Source organism: Arachis hypogaea, chromosome 16 (assembly GCF_003086295.3).
Source record: "Arachis hypogaea cultivar Tifrunner chromosome 16, arahy.Tifrunner.gnm2.J5K5, whole genome shotgun sequence".
NCBI classification, from domain to species: Eukaryota; Viridiplantae; Streptophyta; class Magnoliopsida; order Fabales; family Fabaceae; genus Arachis; species Arachis hypogaea.
The window spans coordinates 31,216,940-31,225,889 of record NC_092051.1 but is presented as its reverse complement, the minus strand read 5'-3'; the positions used below and the strand labels follow the sequence as shown (position 1 = coordinate 31,225,889).

The window sequence follows — 8,950 nt, the reverse complement described above, 5'->3', positions numbered from 1 at the left end:
TAACTTAAACAATCCATGTAATCATAATACAACATCTAACTATCCATTAACCATATTTTCCACATATTCATGCATTCTATTTTCAAGTACAGTACATATGCATTACTTTCACCACTTACTTTGGGGCATTTTGTCCCCTTTTTGCTTAATTGCTCTTCTTTCTTTTCTTTTATATATATATATATATATATATATATATATATATATATATATATATATATATATATTATATATATATATATATTTCTTTTATTTTTCTCAATGCATATGATTAAGATATTGAATGCATGAATCATGTTCTAAACATTTCTTTCACATGAAGATATATAATACCCAATTCTTAAACCAAATATTTCCAAACCCACTTTTCCCACACTTAAATCATAAGCACTCTCACTAGTCTAAGCTAACCAAGGATTCAAATTAAGGACATTATTATTTTTCGCTTAGAGTTAATGATGTGCTAAATAAAAAGAACAAAGGGGTACAATAGGCTCAAAATTGGTTTGCAAGGGATAATGAAAGGTAAGGCCATATGGGTATGTAAGCTCAGTGAAACAAAGGCCTCAATCATATAGGTGCATGCATACATCAAACCATGGAAATATAGAATTAAGCAAGACAAAGATCACAATTTTAGAGAGAAAAAAAAAACACACATCAAAAATAAAATATTGGTTGGTAAAATGCAACCAATTCAAATAGGCTCAAAATCTCACAGGTTTTGTGTGTTCGAGCTCTAAACCATGTTCCAGTATAATATTTCTTCAAACAAGTGTAACATTAAATTTTTTTTTCAAATTAGTGAAATGCTCTTAAAAGGTTTCTTGAAAAAGAAAATATTACTTTAACCAAGTGGTAAAATATGCACAAAATCAAATAATCATGCAATCAAACATGCAAATGCAACAACTAACAAGGAAAATAAAATATTGGTGTTTGAGAAGAAAATACTAACCCATGGAGATCGGTATCGACCTCCCCACACTTAAAGATTGCACCGTCCTCGGTGCATGCTGAGATTTGCAAGTGGACGGGGGTTGTGGTTCCTCAGCTGGGGCTCTTTTTGTTCCTTTCCTTGCCGGTAGTTTGGGAGTAGCTTTCTCTTTACCCTTCTTGGTGGCCATCCTGAAAAGGGAAAAAGAAAGTGACTTATAAAGCTAAGGATTAGAGCAAGGAAGAGAGCGGGAAATGTGATAATCAATGCACAATAAAGAAGAATGACGTTAACACACGCTCATGAGTACATGTGAAAAGTCATCAATGGAAAATAGCTAGTGCATATGATAACAATTGAATGCAAGGTGTTTATTGGCATGCAGGCAAAGGCATGAGTAGCATAGATCAAGCATTCAATGTCCAAGTTAGATTACCAAGCCTTTCAAACTAGCAACATGTTTGTAATGACAATTATATTGAATGAATATGATATGAAAAAGGGTTTTGTGAAAAGCAGGCATTCAGAGTACTAGGATAAAAGATACTGAAAAGCAGTGCACAATGCCATACGGGCGTTTTCACAAACACATAGCATGCATGGTAAATAATCTAATGAAAATCATAAATTGAACATGCAAGCAACCCTTTAAAAATAAAATTATATATAATTGTCAAATAATTCCTCTAATAATCCACAAGTAAAATATAGAAATAATGACCCAAAGAAATTTCTAACACCAATGAAAATAATGCAATCAATGAAAGTATGCAAATAAATTAAAATAAAATAAAAAGAAAAATAAGAAGAATGAGAAGGGAAAGAAGATAAGAAAGGAAGAAGAAAGAAATAAGAAAAGATAAGAAAAATAAGGATTAGAGAAGAAAAGATAAGAAAATTGGCTGATCTGGATATTCTGTGCGCCGCTTGTGACGCGGACGCATGAGTGGTGCGATCGCGTGGTGCGTGATAAGGTCAAGTGACGTGGACGCGTGGGTCACGCGATCGCGTGGCCTGTTTTGTGCGATTGGCGCGAGTGCATCCTTGCGGTCGCGCAACTCTCTGTTCGAAACTCTTTTGCCAAAAAAATCTGGGTGACGCGATCGCGTGGGGCATGCGATCGCGTGAATGGCCATCTTTTAAAAACAACGCGGATGCGTGGGGCACGCGTTTGCGTGGTGAGGCTTGGACTTCCAGCACGAATCCAGCCCAACTCCAGCTCAACTTTCTGCCATACACCTATTTACGTCGATTTCGCAGAGCCACGCGTTCGCGTGGGTGACGCGGACGCGTGGGGAAGCTATTTTTCAAATGACGCGACCGCGTCAGCGACGCGGTCGCGTGGATCAATTTGTGCCATTAGCGCGCCTCCAGCCATGCTTTCGTGTGACTCTCTGTTCATCCTCATTTTCTTCCAAACGCACATACGACGCGGACGCGTCGGCGATGCTGTCGCGTCGCGTGCGAAAATCCCTTTTTTTTTAATCTGAAAAAAATATGCAGAATGCAGTGTTAATATGAATGTGATGCAAAACTCCAGGTTCAATATAATAAAATAAAATAAAACTCAAAAACAAATAAAACTAAATAAAAATAAAAAAGGAACGATTATACCATGGTGGGTTGTCTCCCACCTAGCACTTTTAGTTAGAGTCCTTAAGTTGGACATTTGGTGAGCTCCCTGTTATGGTGGCTTGTGCTTGAACTCATCCAGGAATCTCCACCAATGTTTAATCTCTAGTAACCTCCGGGGTCCCAAACTAAGCATGTAAAGCCCTTAAGAAGCTTCAAACAGATTCTTAGGCTCCCGGGGTAACAAGTGTCAGAGCAGATTCCAGGATCCCAAATCTTGCTTTTACACCCATTTTTGTCGGGATTTGTACTTTTCCAGCCGGGTGATAAGTAATTTGAATTCTCATTGCAGCTACCAAACAGCTTCCTAGACCCATTCAATTGAGCTCTACACCAACCATTGCGTTTAAAGCTTCCAACCATAATGAACCTTGCAGGACAATTCGTACCACTGACCATCTTCCTCTTACTCTTAATGTCACAAAGAGCTCTGAGTTGACCATCTGTCTCTAGTAGCCCATATTCAAGTGGGATTAGAAAGCTAAGGGATATGAATTTTACCCACTTGAATGTTGTGAAGGATGATGGCAACTTAGGGGGAGGGGTTTACAACAACTTTGGCAAGGTAATTTCAAGCTCCACTCCTTTGTGCTCTTTGACATCTTCTACCTCTTGATCAACCTCTACAAAGTCTTCAACCATGGTCTGCCTTGGAGATTGTACGCTCTTCTCAACATCAACATCAAACACCATGGAAGGAGGCTCTGTAACTGGACTTTCCAATGGAGGTACAGCATCTCTTAAGTCTGCAACCACTTCTTCCTTTTTAATAATTGCTGCTTTGTCCAGTTGTTTAAGTATAAAATCGTATTCATCCTCGATGCTTTTCTTTCCATGACAACTCCTTTCAACTATTCTTTCATCTTCAAGGGTCTCTCCTACCTTTACCCGTAGGGCCTCCTCTAGCTCCTTATGAAGTATGGATTCACGAAGATGATTCCTTCTTTCCTGTTCCATATCAATAGCATAATTGGGATCATCTTGCTCTTGGATTGATGGATGTGGGTGCTCTTCCATGGATGGTGGTGATGGGATAGAGAGATCATTCTGTGGTTGAAAAGGAAGTGCACTAGAGCTTGAGGGTTGATTGTTGAAGGTATTTGGTGGTCTGATTTGGGCGACGAGAGCTTGTATAGTAGAGTTTAGATTGGCAAGTTCTTTCTCCATGGAGGTTTGGGGTGGATCTATGTATGGTTCATTTGGTTCATAAGGTGGTTGGTATGGTGGATGTGGGTTAGGGTCATATGGAGGTAAATGGTGGAAAGGGGCTTGTGAGTATGGTGGTCCAAAGTCATGTTGAGGAAAGGGTTCATAGGCATATGGTGGTGGTTGTTGATAGTCCACTGGAGGTGGTTATTGCCATGAGGGTTGATCAAATCCTTGTGGCTCCTCCCATCTTTGATTGTTCCAACCTTGATGCCTGTTCTCATTGTAATTTCTTCTTCCTGCAACATAATTGTAACCAGACTCATAGCCAAAGGGGTGAGAGTTCATAGTAGCAAAATAAAAATTAAAAATGAAAATAAAAACAAATTTAAATTTAAAGGTTATTTAAATTTAAATTTTGAAAATTTTTAAATTTGAATTTTGAAATTTGATTTTTGAAATAAGATAAGATAAGATAAAAATTTTAAAAATAAAAATCTGAAATTTTTTTTCGAAAAAAATTAATTAAAAATATTTTTGAATTTAATGAGGAAAGAGAAAAACAATAAAATGACACCAAATTTCAAATTTTTAGATTAAAACGAAGAAAACAACTAAGAACAGCTTGAAGGTCAAGATGAACGCGAAGAACAACTTGAAGATCAAGATGAACATTAAGAACAAGTTTTTGAAAATTTTTTTTTAATAACTAAATAAAAACCAATAACCTCTTAATTTATGAAAAAGCAAAAATAAAAACAAATAAACAAACAAAAAGCAAAAAAAATTTACAATAACCAATAATAAGCCACACGTTTGCAATTCCCCGGCAACGGCGCCATTTTGACGTTGAGATTTTTGCCAGTAAAGAATTTCATAAAAGCATTCGCGTTGTAGATATAGTCTCTAAACCGACAGAAATCCCTTCGTACAAACGTTTTGGTTGTCACAAGTAACAAATCCCATTAAAATTGATAACCGAGTATTTAAACCTCGGGTCGTCTTCTCAAGGAATTGCAGGGAAGTATGTTCTTATTATTGGTTATGAAGATTGTAAATTGGGGGTTTTGGAAGTAAGGTGGGAATATGTTATATGACAAGTAAAATAAAACAATAATAATAAAATCTCTTGGCAAGGTATAAGAAGTTGGAAGTCCAGACTTAGTTATCCTTATCAATAATAATGAAAGTTGAATCTTAATTCCACTTAGTTGACCTTTACTAAAGCAAAGGAAAGTCAAGGGACAAATTGGTTTGATCTTCGAATCCTATTTATTTCCTAAGAAAAGAATGGGATTATTGAAGTTCAACTCAATTGGCAAGATAACAATTATCAATTATGCTGTTGAATTGGATAACTCCTGAGTCACTGATTTCTTAACCAAAACCAAAAGGGAAAAAGTAAATCTACTGGAATAAAAATGCCTTCAAATGGGAAGCAATAATCATGTAAATAAAAGAAAGTAATAATAAACTGAAATACCTCAAATTGCATTAACAAAAGAACTTAAATCTGACATAGACATTCATAAATTAAATTGGAAAAATAAATAAAAGAACATTGAACCTGGATTGAGAGTCACTCCTAAAATTAAGAGAAGTCCTAAATCCTAATCCTAAGAGAGAGGAGAGAACCTCTCTCTCTAAAAACTACATCTACTCCTAAAATTGTGAATTGTGAAAGCCTCCTCATGAATGAATGCATTCCCCCACTTTATAGCCTCTAATCTGTGTTTTCTGGGCCACAAACTGGGTCAGAAATAGCCCAGAATTCGCTGGTCTCGAATTCAACCACGTTGGACTTCCGTCACTGCGACGCGGCCGCATGGATCACACGGTCGCATCGCCTAGCGTTAGGGAAAATATAGCATATATCAAATCGAAGCCCCGGACGTTAGCTTTCCAACGCAACTAGAACCGCGTCGTTTGGATCTCTGTAGCTAAAGTTATAGCCATTTGAGTGCGAAGAGGTCAGGCTGGACAGCTTAGCAATTTCTCCAACTTCTTGTATTCTTTCCATTTTTGCATGCTTTCTTTCCATCCTCTGAGCTATTCCTGCCCTATAATCTCTGAAAACACTTAACGCACATATCAAGGCATCTAATGGTAATAAGAGATGATTAATAATTAGCAATTTAAAGGCCAAAGAAGCATGTTTTCAATTAAAGCACATAATTAGGAAGGCAAATGTAAAACTATGCAAATAATATGAATAAGTGGGTAAAGAGTAGATAAAAAGCACTCAATTGAGCACAAGATAAACCATAAAATAGTGGTTTATCAGCTGGCTAGTAAACCATGTCTAATTCTTGGACCGGAGTTTTAGACTAACATTGCATGATTCTGGGAATTCTTATTAAAAATTTTGAATTTTCTTATTTTCTTTTTCAAATTAATTTTTGAAAAATCCAAAAATCCAAAAAAAAATTAATAAAATCATAAAAACCAAAAATTTTGTGTTTTTGTTTGAGTCTTGTGTCAAATTTTAAGTTTGGTGTCAATTGCATCTTTTTTATTCTCTAAAAATTTTCAAAAAATTCATGCATGTGTTCTACATAATCTTCAAGTTGTTCTTGATGATTTTCCTTGTTTGATCTTATGATTTTCATGTTTTGTGTCTTTTCTTGTTTTTCATATGCATTTTCAATTTGTTAGTCTCTAAACATTGAAAATTTCTAAGTTTGGTATCTTGCATGTGTGTCTTTTCTTAAAAATCTTTCAAAAATAAGTTCTTGGTGTTCATCTTGACATTCAAAGTGTTCTTGGTGTTCATCTTTACATTCAAAGTGTTCTTGCATGCATCATATGTTTTGATCTTGAATTTTCATGTTTTGAGTCATTTTGATGTTTTTCTCTTTCCTCATTAAAAATTCAAAAATTAAAAAAATATCTTTCCCTTATTTCACTCATAAATTTCGAATATTTGAGTTGACATTTTCAAAAATTTTCAAAATTTAGTTGTTTCTTATGAGTCAAGTCAAATTTTCAATTTAAAAATCATATCTTTTTCAAATCTTTTTCAAAAATCAAATCTTTTTCATTTTTTCTTTCATATTTTCAAAAATCTCAAAATGATTTCAAAATCTTTTTCGCATTCTTTCGAAATTAATGCAAAATATTTAATGTGATTGATTCAAAAATCTCAAGTTGTTACTTGCCTATTAAGAAATGTTCAATCTTTAAATTTTAAAATCATATCTTTTAGTTTCTTGTGAGTCAAGTAATCAACTTTGATTTTCAAAATCAAATCTTTTTAAATTTCCTTTTCAAATATTTTTCAAAATAAATTTCAATCATATCAATCACATCTTTTTCAAAATCAATTTCAAAATCTTTTTCTAACCTCTTATCTTTTCAAAATTGATTTTCAAAATCTTTTTCAATTAACTACTTGACTTTTTGTTTGATTTTAAAAGTTTTCTATTTCAATCATATCTTTTTCAAAACTACCTAACTACTTTTCTCTCTCCAATTTTCGAAAATCACTAACAACTTTTTCAAAAATCTTTTTAATTAATTAATTTATTTAGTTCTCAAATTTTATTTTGTTTCTCTTTTTAATTTTCGAATTATAACTAATTTTTAAAACAAAAACAAAAACATTATCCTTTTATTTTAAATTAAATTTGAATTCTCTCCCCTTCTCTTATCTCCTTCTATTTATTTATTTATCTACTAACACTCCTTCCCACTAAAAATTCGAACCCACTCTTCTTCTCTGTGTTCAAATTTTTCTCTTCTCCTTCTTCTATTCTTCTTTTCTTCTACTCACATAAAGGAATCTCTATACTGTGACATAGAGGATTCCTCTTCTTTTCTGTTTTCTTCTTTTTCATATGAGCAGGAACAATGATAAGAACGTTCTTGTTAAAGCAGATCCTGAACCTGAAAGGACTCTAAAGAGGAAGCTAAGAGAAGCTAAAGCACAACACTCTGGAGAGGACCTAACAGAAATTTTTGAAAAAGAAGGAGACATGGCCGAACCTAATAACAATGGTGGAGATGCAAGGAACATGCTTGGTGACTTTATTGCACCCTCTTCCAACTTCTATGGAAGAAGCATCTCAATTCCTACAATTGGAGCAAAGAACTTTGAGCTTAAGCCTCAATTAGTTTCTCTAATGCAGCAGAATTGCAAGTTTCATGGACTTCCAATGGAAGATCCTCATCAGTTTTTAGCTGAATTCTTGCAAATCTGTGACGCTGTCAAGACCAATGGAGTTGATCCCAAGGTTTACAGGCTTATGCTTTTCCCTTTTGCTATAAGAGACAGAGCTAGAACATGATTGGATTCACAACCTAAGGAAAGCCTGAACTCTTGGGAAAAGCTGGTCAGTGCTTTTCTGGCCAAATTCTTTCCACCTCAAAAGATGAGCAAGCTTAGAGTGGAGATCCAAACCTTCAGACAGAAGGAAGGTGAGTCCCTCTATGAAGCTTGGGAAAGATATAAGCAACTGATCAAAAGGTGTCCTACTGACATGCTTCCAAAATGGAGCATCATATGTATATTCTATGATGGTTTGTCTGAGTTGTCAAAAATGTCATTGGACCATTCTGCAGGAGGATTTCTTCATCTGAAAACCCCTGCAGAAGCTCAGGAACTCATTAAAATGGTTGTAAATAACCAGTTCATGTACACCTCTGAGAGGAATCCTGTTAACAATGGGACGCCTCAGAAGAAGGGAGTTCTTGAAATTGATACTCTGAATGCCATATTGGCTCAGAATAAAATATTAACTCAGCAAGTCAATATAATTTCTCAGAGTCTGAATGGATTGCAAGCTGCATCCAACAGTACTAAAGAAGCATCTTCTGAAGAAGAAGCTTATGATCCTGAGAACCCTGCAATGGCAGAGGTGAATTACGTGGGAGAACCCTATAGAAACACCTATAATCCTTCATGGAGAAATCATCCAAATTTCTCATGGAAGGACCAACAGAAGTCTCAACAAGGCTTCAACAATAATGGTGGAAGAAATAGGTTTAGCAATAGCAAGCCTTTTCCATCATCTTCTCAGCAACAGACAGAGAATTCTGAACAGAGCCATTCTGGCCTGGCAACCATAGTCTCTGATCTATCCAAGACCACACTAAGTTTCATGAGTGAAACAAGGTCCTCCATTAGAAATTTGGAGGCACAGGTGGGTCAGCTGAGTAAGAAGATTACTGACACTCCTCCCAGTACTCTCCCAAGCAATACAGAAGAAAATCCCAAGAGAGAGTGCAAGGCCATAA

At 35.3% G+C, this 8,950-nt stretch overlaps 1 non-coding gene across 1 annotated transcript; it reads right to left on the bottom strand.

The window, feature by feature from the left end:
- Positions 1-8,091: 8,091 nt before the first annotated feature.
- On the bottom strand, positions 8,092-8,199 carry LOC112761617 (small nucleolar RNA R71). Its single transcript, XR_003182005.1, has one exon. It is a non-coding gene; the product is annotated as a small nucleolar RNA R71 (small nucleolar RNA).
- Between the last annotated feature and the right edge of the window lie 751 nt (positions 8,200-8,950).